General features: G+C 41.8%; 1 protein-coding gene across 2 annotated transcripts in view; it reads left to right on the forward strand.

The window, feature by feature from the left end:
- Window positions 1-11,190: 11,190 nt before the first annotated feature.
- The window catches only part of nr3c2 (nuclear receptor subfamily 3, group C, member 2), a 91,528-nt gene continuing 90,478 nt past the window's right edge, over window positions 11,191-12,240 (forward strand). The window contains exons 1-2 of one of the 2 annotated variants that reach the window (XM_085459004.1): window positions 11,191-11,455; window positions 11,608-11,646. The gene's annotated coding sequence lies outside the window, so the exon portion shown is untranslated. Of the gene's footprint in view, window positions 11,647-12,240 lie in introns of both variants that reach the window. The other variant, XM_085459003.1, reaches the window with a different exon arrangement.

Consider the following 12,240-nt stretch of genomic DNA (forward strand, 5'->3'; position numbering starts at 1 on the left):
TGTGTACCTGGAGTCGAGTGTTTTGACCGATGCAGGAAACTATATATTTTCATATACAAGTTGTAACGGCTGCCATTTTCTTTGTAGTATTTGGTGTGGGGAAACGCCTGTACTAATGTTTGAGTCTAAGGTTTATTTTGAGCTCTTGACAGCTTCTCATCCGTAAACTCTCTCCATAGTCTTTCACGTGATTCTTGTGTAGGTGGTTGAAGAGGTTTGCCGTGTTTGAGTCTTGTGCCATAATTTGCATAGTACAGTTTTCTGGTCCGCGTCAGACTTTTCATAACTAAACCATGTCCATGCTACAGAGGTAGCCCCTTGTTTAGGAATAAGGGCCTCAGTTTGTTTTGACTGGTCCTTCTGTTTGGAGCTACCTGGTTCTGCCTCATCTTCACTGGCCATGCTGGTATCCTCTGTGCCTGCATCCACATGGTGACCATTCAAACGATGAAACAATGTTGCTGTAAATTGGGTATTTTGTGACACCATGAAACAAACGATAGCGCATAATATGAAACAATAGATTTTGTAATTTCATCTTCTGATATATTTTGTCATATCGCACAGCCTTAGGTCAATATGACCTGATGAAGTAGAAAGAAAGCTGATTTAAGTGACTTTAAATGTGACATGTTTTTTTATGCCAGACAGTCTGGTCTGTACAATTCAGAAACTGCTGCTCTGCTGGAATTTTCCCACACAATCATGGATTTTTTTCAGCAATGGTCTGAAAAAGAGAAAATATCCAGCGAGCGCAGCAGTGAGAATGCCTTGTTGATGCCAGACAATGGCCAGACTGCTTTAAGCTGATAGCTTCGACAATAGAAGTCTTGATCTCTGATCAGTCTTATTTAGATAGCAGGGTTAAAATATGGCAGACATGGGGTCCCTTCAGGGCTGGACTGGGACTGAAGAAATTAAAATGGGACCCTAAAAAAATTACTATGTACAATAATAAGATTCAGATAATTATTTGTTAAAAGTGAGAAATTTTAAATGAGAATAAGAAAGTATTTCTTTGTGCCCCCCTCTCCCTGTTAATGCCCTACCTGCCCCCCTGGCAAAACTTTGCTAGACCCACCCCTGCACAGTTGCCAGCTGTCAGCTGACAGGAAAAGGATCCTGGTGTTATTTCTCAGAAACAGTTCATAACTTCTCTTCAACTGATTCATGTCACCTAAAAGGTAAACCTGTTTCTCCATCACCTGTTCAGCTCTGATGATTGAGTAAGGACATCTCCTGGTTTCATCTTCATGTTTCCCTCTCACCAGATATCCAAACCAATATCATGACCAGCAGCTTTTACAGCTGTGGCTCCAGCAAACATCAGCTGATGCTAGAAATTAATATTAAATAAATTCTAGCTGATCAAGCTTAAACGTGCTGCTGTTGTTTAGCGCAACATCCGCCGGTTTCCCCGTTCTGGCGCAAAGTGGACGATAAACAAACAAGAGAGAAAAGCCGATCATTGATCAGTTTCATGATTGAAGTAGAAACAGGAGAGGGAGGGGAGAGAATGAGAGAAGAGGCAGCTGTGCAGCAAAGACACAGAATAACTTCAGCTTTGTGTCTTTTTCATTGTAGCTTAAGTTCGGGACAAACTGTTCCTTTTCACCTCAATACCAAACGCACAATATTTTCTCTGAATACGAGACGATTCCGTTTTTTACAGGACGGTTGGAAACTCTAATAACTAACCTTATAAATAAAATAAGATAAAACAAGTTCAACATCAATAATATCATAGCACCCGCCCAGCAGTATATAAACTCCGTCATGCTAGCTAGTACGCAGTACGAGTTATTGTAACTGACTGTAAAAAGTCAGCATAACGAAAACGAACTCCACCTAAACTTCGTTTATATCTGACCCAGATAGACTGCAAGTCATAACTTCTTACCTGAAGTTCAGTTCACCGCCTCGGGTCTCTGCTCCTCTTGCCTTTCCGTCATCCACCTGCCAGCGTGTTGCACCTGCTGGCCTCCACCACTTGCTAATGTTACTGAATCTGTGGAAGCTCCGCAATCCGGTTGTTCAGTCTGACGTCACTAGCCGTGTCTGGGCCTAAACTCCGCTGCAGGTCCATATATCAAACGATCACTATGGCAATACTGAGAGTTGAAAAACTGTCTAAAGTCTTTCATCTTTAATAAAATGATCAGCGTTCTGCTCTACCAGGTGTAACAATTGAGTTTAACATCCAGGCATCCATGAAAACGGAATTTATGACATTTAACGGAGTTAGAAGTTAGCAGGAAGTTAGCTCGCTAGCTTCTATCTAAATACATTAAAGCATGTCCTGACTAGGGTTGCCAACCGTCCCTTAAAATACGGAATCGTCCCGTATTTCGAAACAAAAGTACACGTCCCGTATTGAGCTAATAAGGGACGCACTTTGTCCCGTAATACAGTGAGAATCAAAAGTAGTCTATAACTTTTAATGGAATTAACGCTTTGTTTGAAAACATAATTCCCAGCCCCTCTCCTGCTTTGTGACCAATGAGCTGACAGCACACTTACGAGTATGACAATTCAGATTACCACTCATCTCATTGGTCGAGGAAAGGTCGCTTACGGAGAAAATACCGGAAGACAACAAATGACCACAACAAGAAGCATGGTCAACAGGGGAACAAACGCCGACACTGCGGTGCAAGTCTCGGACGACAGTAAACCTAAAGCTGGGCAGACACTGTGCAATTTTTTTCAGTCACGTTATTCAGCTCCTGCTCAAACTGCACGATTGACTCGCAGTTGGTAGGTCACGATGCAGGTCTCACACTATACCGCCCGATGCTCTGATGCGACCTGAGTGCTCACACTGTGCCTCCATAACATGAAGGTTATAACAGAAAATCTGTCGCGCTCTCTCTCTCCGTCTTACACTCACACAGACACACACACCACCACCATCAACTTTGCTAAATTGCTAATGAAAAACATTGATCGGGCAGCTGTGACTGAGCAGCAATGTAAATCCAACTATTTTCACGGTTGTTGTGGTCGTGATAATTTTGTGATGCCACATCGAAAAGGCTCGGATGAGCTTTCCAAAGTTCTACAAGTTGTGCCTCCATCGCTTGTGTCCAGATCACAGGCTGCACAGCCGTGCTGCTCCATCTTTTACACCAACGTTTACGTGTTTGCGCGCGAGCAGTGTGAGCGGCTGTGGTGAGACCCTCACGAGCGATTGATGATCGGGAGCTGGTCGTGAGGTGTTAATCACTTCTCGTTACCCCACGTATACTACACGATGCAGGCCAAAATCGGTCCGATCACTCAAAAAATCGGCTCAAAATGGGCCTAAAACCGCACGGTGTAAGCCCAGCATTAGAGCAGCAATGTTTGTTCCCCTCAGAGAAAGGGAAGAATGGGAAAAGGAAAACACCTGGCTGGAAAAAGTTAATATGGGCATGTGCAGTGAATATCAGCGCTATGTGGCCAGAAGTGTGATAATATAATTTATTTTGTGTAATAAACAACTGCAAGAATAGATGATTACAACAAATAGATGACTAATACATAAAAGTAATACATAGATGAATAATGATGATGAGTTAAGATGCTTAATCATGGGAGCAAGTGGGTTTACAAACAGGAGCAGCTGATTAGCATTAGAAAAGCTGAAATAATACCTCAACTGAAGCCAGTTGTACTAAATGCACTAAATGTGCACTGTTACAAGAATGTTTTTCTTTCTATTGTTTTCTATTATTTTAAGTTAAGCAGGACAGAGTTCTTTTAAAGAAAGATTTACTTATATTCTCAAAAGTTAAGCATGACAGGCTTCTGTTTAAGAAGGAGACCAGTTTTATCGTGTTAATGTTGTCATTTTGAGCTAAAAATAAATGGCTAAATGATCATTTGTTTCACATGTGTTCATATCACAAAGAATACACATCTACTTAAATCAAATTCAAGTCAAATGGTTAAAAAAATAATTTCACACACAAAAAAAGAGCTAGAAAATTCACCACACTGGGAAGGGTGAAGACAATTGGGTCGCCCGGCCCTGGCCACAAGGTGTCCCTTATTTATTTTTCAGGGAGTTGGCAACCCTAGTCCTGACTGCGGGGTTTTGGAAACAAATTAAAACGTACAGCTCTGTTATCACTTCCAACATAAATGAAGACAGAAAACTAAACAGCAGTGACGTTTGTAGGGTTACTGAAGTTTGGCTAGCTGGTATATAATGATGTGCTATGTGACCGCTAGCGACACAGCTATGTTAGCATAATACTTTTTTTCCACTTGATAAAAGTTAACGTGAGTGTTCTCGGTGGTCAGAAACAAATGTAATCGCATGGCAGGATGCTGTAAAAGGACCAAACTTCAGCCAGGAGAACACCTGAGATAATCCATCCACAATACGAGGTTAGTCATTCATATACTGCTGCATGGGCTGGGCTGTAGTTACATCCTAAGGTTTTAAAAACTGAGCTTAAATAAATGATTAGCGGTAATAAAAGCCGAGGGAGGTCAACAGTGATCACTGACTGTTTTAGGAGCTTTTTGAAATTAAATAGAAGAAAATACATAACAAATTCAAATCAAATTCAATTTTTATTTGTCACACACACACAACCATACACAGTATGACATGGGGGTGAAATGCTTGTAGCTGTACAAGTTAAGTTTGCAGATGACACTACAGTGCTCGGACTTATATCCAACAATGATGAGACAAACTATAGGACAGAGGTGCAACAACTAGAGTCATGGTGCCACGACAATAACTTGGTCTTAAACACCAAAAAGACCAAGGAGATCATTGTAGATTTCCGGAAGAGGGGTCATAACAACCATCTGCCTCTCTTCATTGGCAGTGAGGCGGTGGAGAGGGTGAGCAGTTTTAAATTCTTGGGGGTAACTGTGACCGAGGACCTGTCCTGGGGCAACCATATCACCTCAGTTGTACGGAAGGCCCAACAGCGCCTCTACTACCTGAGGAGACTGCGGAGCGCACACATTCCCAGATCTCTGATGTTGAACTTCTACAACTGTGCCATCAGCAGCGTTCTGACGTATGGATTTCTAGTGTGGTTCCCCAGCTGCACCAAGGCCGATCAGCAAGCACTCCAGCGGGTGGTGAAAGAAGCTGGCAGAATTATTGGAACAAGTCTGCCAGAGATCAGTAATATCTTCCCCACTCGCTGTCTGAGGAGGGTGCACAGTACCCTGCGGGACCAACATCACCCTGCGCGCCACCTTTTCCATCTGCTGCCCTCAGGGAGAAGGTACAGGTCTATACAGGCCAGAACATCCAGACTGGCCAACAGCCTGTATCCACAGGCTGTGAGGCTCCTGAACTCTCTGCCCCCCTCTCACGGACAATAACCATATCCAACTTCTTAATAGCAATGAACTGGTCTGCATTGGTGCATCATATCTTTATTCTCTTCCCCCTCCTGCCCCCCCCCCCCCCTCTTTCTTAAATAGATAACTATCATATCTGATATCATATCTCACAGTACAATAATATTGAATGGGTTGCATTGTTGTATTTTGTCATGTTTCTCAGGTCTTTGTCTGAATTTCTACGAACATTATTGCTAAGGATTGTCTTATTGCATTGGAGTCACACTGGGTTAAATATGTACACTTGGGTTTTAAGGGGTATTTATTATTTTCTTCTTTTTTTGGGTTGTATGGAAGCCCCAAACGCAATTTCATTGTTCTTGACAATGACAATAAATAAATAAATACTAAATACTAAATACTAAATACAATGCCCGACCATTAAATGACAGAAGAAAAGTTTTACAATATTTACAATTTACTACAAAAATTTACAAATTAACTTAGGAATTTACAGTAAAGAATGTGCAAATAGCAGAAGAGATTATAAAGATAAGGATTATAAATTATAGGATTATAGGAAATGTGTGGTGGTGCGTGTGGTGACGTGTGTGAGAGTCCAGTCTTATAGTGACGTGTTTGGGAGAGTCCAGTCCTACACCTGGTTCAGGCCCCGAATAGACATTAAACATGTTAACAACACAAAAGCCATATTAAACGCAGACTACTTTAGGCCCGGAAGTAGGATTCGTCACGTCATCACTTAACGATAGCCGCCACCAAACAACTGAGTTATTTTTACACATCTCCCAGCATCTGGCCAATCCACCACCTTTCAGTGTTTATACGGATACGGAGAAAAAAAAACAAAAAACAAAAAAAACATCGGCCCATAAAAACAAAAAATCAGCAGCCAGTCCAGCTATGGGTCCCTTAGTACCATCATCTCAGACTGGTTTCTTGAACATGACAAAGATTTTACTGAACCCCACAGTCACCAGATCGCAATCCAACAGAACAACTTTGAGATGTGGTGTAACAGGAGATTCTCATAATGTGCAGAAACAGTGTGATGCTATCATGCCAATATGAACCAAACGTTTCCAGAACTTTGTTGAATCTATCCCACGAAGAATTAAAGGCAGTTCTGAAAATGGGGTCCAAGCTGATACCTGATAGGTGTATTTTTTTTTTAAAAGTCTGTGGTGAGTATATTTAAAGCTGATTAACAAACAAAAACTGCCAAATTCACAAGGTGTTACCGCATGCAAACCTTTATAGCTTAGCATCTTTTATTGCACATCTGCAAAACAATGTCATATTTTATATATATCTCCAATCTCCAATTAGAAAACGTGTCAAATTTATTGTGCAACAGAATCAAGTGATATTTCAACACCAAAGCATACTCGGATGTACACAATGCAATCTGGGCATTTGCTCTTAAAGCTCACTCTACCTTGGCATCTAAATGCTGCGAGAGGTGGGGGGGGAGGGGGAGTTGGGTGCGGTGGGAGGGGTGGGTGCAAGCAGGCACCAGGAATATGAATTCATAATGTACTTGACACAGTTTTGTTGAACAACACATTATTTAGTGATAATTTTCTGCATGTTAATAATCTGATCTGAAGTCAGGCTGTAGCCTATACGCTGTGTTCCCACTGAATATGTATTTCTGACCACACTGAGGGTAAACATGTTATTTAATCATCGCCGTGTTGTCTGTCATTATTGCTTAAGTAGGGTGAACAAACCCCAGGTGTTGTACACATAGTACGAGAGACTTTTCTGTAGGGAGGCTGGCTGAACATGCTCAGGATTTAAACGATACGTGCCGTCCGTGCAGTCTGCCAACTTAAGGTGAACTGTGATCTGTGTCAAAACGTGGAGCTGGAAGATAGCTTTATTTCTGCTGTGTTATAACAGACATATTAAGGTTTTGCATAACATGCAATTTACTCGTAATAGCATTCTATCTATCTATCTATCTATCTATCTATCTATCTATCTATCTATCTATCTATCTATCTATCTATCTATCTATCTATCTATCTATCTATCTATCTATCTATCTATCTATCTATCTATCTATCTATCTATCTATCTATCTATCTTAGAATTAGTAAAATATGCCTTTATTTTAAATAAGTGTAAATTTTCACACCCATACAGTCATACTTGAATGACTCAGTATGTAATTATACCCTTGGGTGAATTAATTAATATCTTGCCAAGTTGGTTGTGTAACTCTTCAACTTTGCATTTATTCAAATGCTTGCAGTGCAGAGATATGATTTCTGTTAAATGAACTATTTCAGGAACTGGTCAACTTTGATTACCAGGTGAAAGTTAAATCTAATTAGCTGCCTCTAAATGTTTAACTACACACGGTAACTGTGAATAAAAGTATCAATCGTCTTTGAAAAGCATGAATCCCGATAAAGTTAGCAAATTAATTTTCGCATTTTTTTCTCTCTCTTGCATTTACTCCATAAACTCTCTTTATTATTATGAAATGTAAAAGAGTTCATTCCCAATGTTAATTCACATTTATTAACATTTGCAGTAGCCCAAGGCTAATTTCTTTCACAGCCTGCCTACACTGACCATGGCTGCAGAGTTCAGATACAAAAACATGCTAGTTCCCATAACAACCCCATTTAAAATTCAATGGTATGTATGCCTGTGTCTGACCTTCATAGGCTTATCATCCAACTGTGAGGTTATTCAGTCTGCGAGCCAGATACGACAGCATGTACTCCTCATCTTGAAATCTGCATCGGCCAAAGTAAAGAACGGATTTTTCATCCAATCATATTAGTTATAAGAAACTTACTATGGCAAGTAGACATGTCTAATGAACTGTGAGCTACTAGACAGTGCCTGACCGGTTTCTCCCGGCCTTATAGTCTGCTACCACACAAACACTGAGCTGCATCTGACTGGTTGATTGCCTCTCAAGGACTGTCTGCTTCAAACCAAACTAACACGGGGAGCTGTTTGCAAACTTTTTCATGTAATCCAGTAAAATGTGCTTCTTAAAAAACATCTAAAACAAGAGTCATGCAGCTGCTGAATATGTTTTCCTATTTGGAAAATCTTTTGATGATCAGAGGTACGGGTTAAGGGAAACACTCCTGTATACAGTCACCTACCCCTCAACTTTATGCAGATGAGAAGTGGTCAACTTTCTGCCCTGTTGCTACCACATGACATTGAACAAACAGACATAATACGCGGAAACATGACGGATGCTGTGAACACAATCATAATGACTGCACAGAGGCAAGAAATGAAGCTTAAGTGTTAAATGTTAAGTGAATAGTCACCCTTTAGTTTATAGTAATGAAAAGAAATTGCATTTCCCCTCACCTCAGCTTTATTTTTTATTGTTTTTAAGCTCACTTGAGGTCAAAAAACTGCATTGCTTTTGTTCAAACTGAGGAATCGTATTAGCAGTTAAAGGTCAGCTGTTTTCAGTGGAAACGTTCTGTTAAATCTAATTAACAGCACGAGAAAACAGGTGGAGGAAAACCTGCAACTATCTGGTAAGCAGAGCTGCAGCTAAAGAGCCACGTATCTCCCTCAGGGCTTGGTGGAGACTAAAGTAGAGCCAAAAGGAGAGTCAGTGCTTGCATTTATCGGATATTCAAAGACAACTTGTGTGAAAAAGGCTTTTGAATCCAGGATGTAAAAATGCCAACCTCGATCAAACGCTTGTCTGATGGACTTCTTGGACAGAAAGTCAACACATCATCATTTCGACCCATGAAGTCAGAGTTGTGAAAAAAAAGGTGGTAATGGAATATTTTAGTAACTGGCAGAGCGACTGCATTGTCGCTTTATCTGCGAATGGATGACCCTCGAGGAAAACTGAACTGAAACAATAAGCGGATTGGGGGAGGGTGTCGGCGATGGACTTCTTCTCTGATTAAAAACTACATCTGTAATTACCACACGATGGGGACAGGGTCTTCTGTTGAGTTGACGAGTGTTTTGTTTCAGAGTTAACATGCTCCAATTCACCTGTCCCCATGAGGGGCAGCATCCACTTCTCTGTTTTGCAGCCGGGCCTTTCAGCTACTGGAGTTGTCTGCTATGTGTCTAAACTGGAGTGGAAGCCTGCTCCTAATCATGGCAATCACTCATCTGAGAGAAACCTACACACACACACACACACACACACACACACACACACACACACACACACACACACACACACACACACCCTCCCCCCAATCACTTCAAAACACAGCTATTTTTAAACTCCCATATATGTACAGTGTTTTCAGGCTATTGCGATTATCATTGATTTGTCTAAAATGACAGTGCTTGGAAGCTCAGAGAGATTCAAGGGGGCTCCCTTCAATTTCTACCAATGAGGGAGCAAATTATTACTGATTTCATATCAGCCGTGTTCTGCTGTCAGTCTGCAAATTCTTAGGACTTTGTGGCTGTGGAAGGAAAATCTGTGGTGCAAAGCTAAATTAGATTTGCCCATGATGTGTTTGACTGGCACCCATTATGCGCAATGGACAAGTGGGAGCTGCATGAATGGGTGTGGGAAACATTGCTTATATCTCAATTCTGCTACGCTTTTTCCCTCTGTTTTTGTGAAGCAGGTCCCCATTCATGGGTGATTAACAGGCAGATCAGGGAGGCGGGCAGTGTTGCTTGGTTGGCTTTGACTAATCTAACTGCTGCTGCCTGGCTTGAGAAATGGCTACAGGCTGGTATGGAGTATCCAGAAAAGCAAAGAAGAGAAACGCTGGAACTTTATTCTACTGTATAAAGTGCCACCCTCACAGTGGAAACCCCTACACGCTGCCTGTTATGCAGTCAAATGAAAAAAAAAAATCCTACAAAGTGTGACTGACAACTCCACAGATTAAACTGATTATTGGATGTTGCTGGAGTAAAACCAAAGTCAACACCATGAGATGTGGGTCGTGAAATGTAAACAGCAGCTTAATCCAGATGACAGAGTCACAAATCACGAACCTGAGAACATTTATTTGATTATTTTTTACTTTCGAGTGAAGGCACCTATGGACGTTAACCATGCACTGTAATCATCATGCCAGCGAGACAGCGTGAACACGCAGTGACCAGATGGACTCGGATGTGTCACCATCAGGGATGAGTGGATGTCTTGCACTTCATTTTAAAAGAAAGGTGTCCGAATGTCCACACTCAGATAGGAAACATTGTTTGTGGCTTTTATTATTATATTCTTCTTTAAGAAAGCTACGGGTCTAACACGCAAAAGCAGAAAGTGTGCATTTGGATTCATTAGAGATTAAAGCGTTTTTTGTTTTTACTAATATAGTTTGACATGGACGGAATTAAGTGACAGCTTGACCACTCTGTAATTTGTTTCTGAACAGCATCTCCATCTAGTGGGGGGCAGCCGTCACGCTCTCGCCGACTTGATTTCACTCTTCTCTCAGCACTCGCGAGGGTCTCATGAGCTCCACGTTCACCGTGCGCGAGGAGGGGGGTCGTGCGGGGAAAGCACCTGAAATACTTTCCTGTGATCTAAAATTGCTGTGCGTGACCGTGACGGGATCTCCGAAGTGTCAGTTGGCAGAAATGACTAATATTGAAAAGTCACAAATGAGAAAGAGACAGAGAAAATATAACGTAACAAACTTGCAAGACTTCAACAGACAAAAAAAGAAGAAGAAAAAATGAAATCACGAAAGCCTTACTGTCGCCATCACAAGAGTTTCTTTCACACAGCTCGGTGCCCTATTTCCAGACGGCTCCGTCTACCTGCGCTCCGAGCCCCTCCCTCCCCCTCTACCACTCTCTCTCTCTCTCTCTCTCTCTCCCCCCCCCACCTCCACCACCTCCCTCCTCCTCGGAGTTTGTGTTGCACTCGTTGCAGTAGGAGGGTCCATGTGCACAGAATGACGTCGCTCTGACTGCAAGTCCGACTCGACTCCTTCGTTTGTTTTTAATTACTCTTCTTCTTCTGTTTTTTTTCTTTTCTTTTCCAGAATCGTCAATCTTGGGAAAAAAATTTTTCTTACGGCCATAATGTGAGTGTGATTATCCGTCGCTGCCGTCCGACCCATCGCTGTCGTTTCGTCCTGTCAGGAGCAGCGGCTCGCTGTTGAGGATTACTAGTGATAATACGCAGTAGACTTCTCCGGTGTGTCTATCTGTCAAACTGGCAACAATGTATTGGAAAGAGTAGAGGGGTGAGGAGGTGGGGGGCGGAGAGCACGTTGGTTGATATTTATTGACTTTGCTTCTTTTTTTTTGCGTTTTTCTTTTTCTGTCCTCTGGATTATCGCTGCCCAGCAACACAGCCACCTGACAACTCTGAATGTCGTAATTAAGGTAAGGACGGACGGAGCCCTGTGTTTTAACTGTACAGTTTTAATTCGAGGTGATAATGAAAGCAAGTCCCCCTCGCAGTTGGTGTCGGGAGAACTGGATACTTACGGACACTGGCCTTGGTGCTGTGGAGGAGAAAAATAATAACTTTTAACCGGGACCGTTAGCCTCTCCCCTCCGTGTCTGCTCTTTAATAAAAGTGGCCAAGAAGTTTATGCACTTTAGGAAATCGCCACCGTGATTTAGAGCAGCGTTCGTGGATTTAACGTACATGCGCTCACCTGTCTGCGGAGAGTGATATATAGGGCTGTCAAATTCTGTCTAAAAAGTGGCTTAAATAATTCATACTTTGATCGTAGTGGACGTAATCATTCAAAAGCAATACATGCGAGTTTTAAAGCAAAAAGGAGTAAAAAACGGAAACAATATAGCAGACGGACGGGCTTTTGGCTTCTTTTTTCATCTACTTTTTGTATTCTGCGCACACGCAAAATGCAGACTTGTGCATGTCCTGCAAAGGCAGAGCGATCGCGGCAGGACAACAAGGAGGGGAATTATGAGTCTGACAGCTGTTCGGGTTTTTCCCCCTTTTTTTCT

The sequence above is a fragment of the Copadichromis virginalis genome, linkage group LG6, assembly GCF_057382275.1.
Source record: "Copadichromis virginalis isolate Kocher_CV1m ecotype Utaka linkage group LG6, C_Virginalis_male_GT1.1, whole genome shotgun sequence".
NCBI lineage: Eukaryota > Metazoa > Chordata > Actinopteri > Cichliformes > Cichlidae > Copadichromis > Copadichromis virginalis.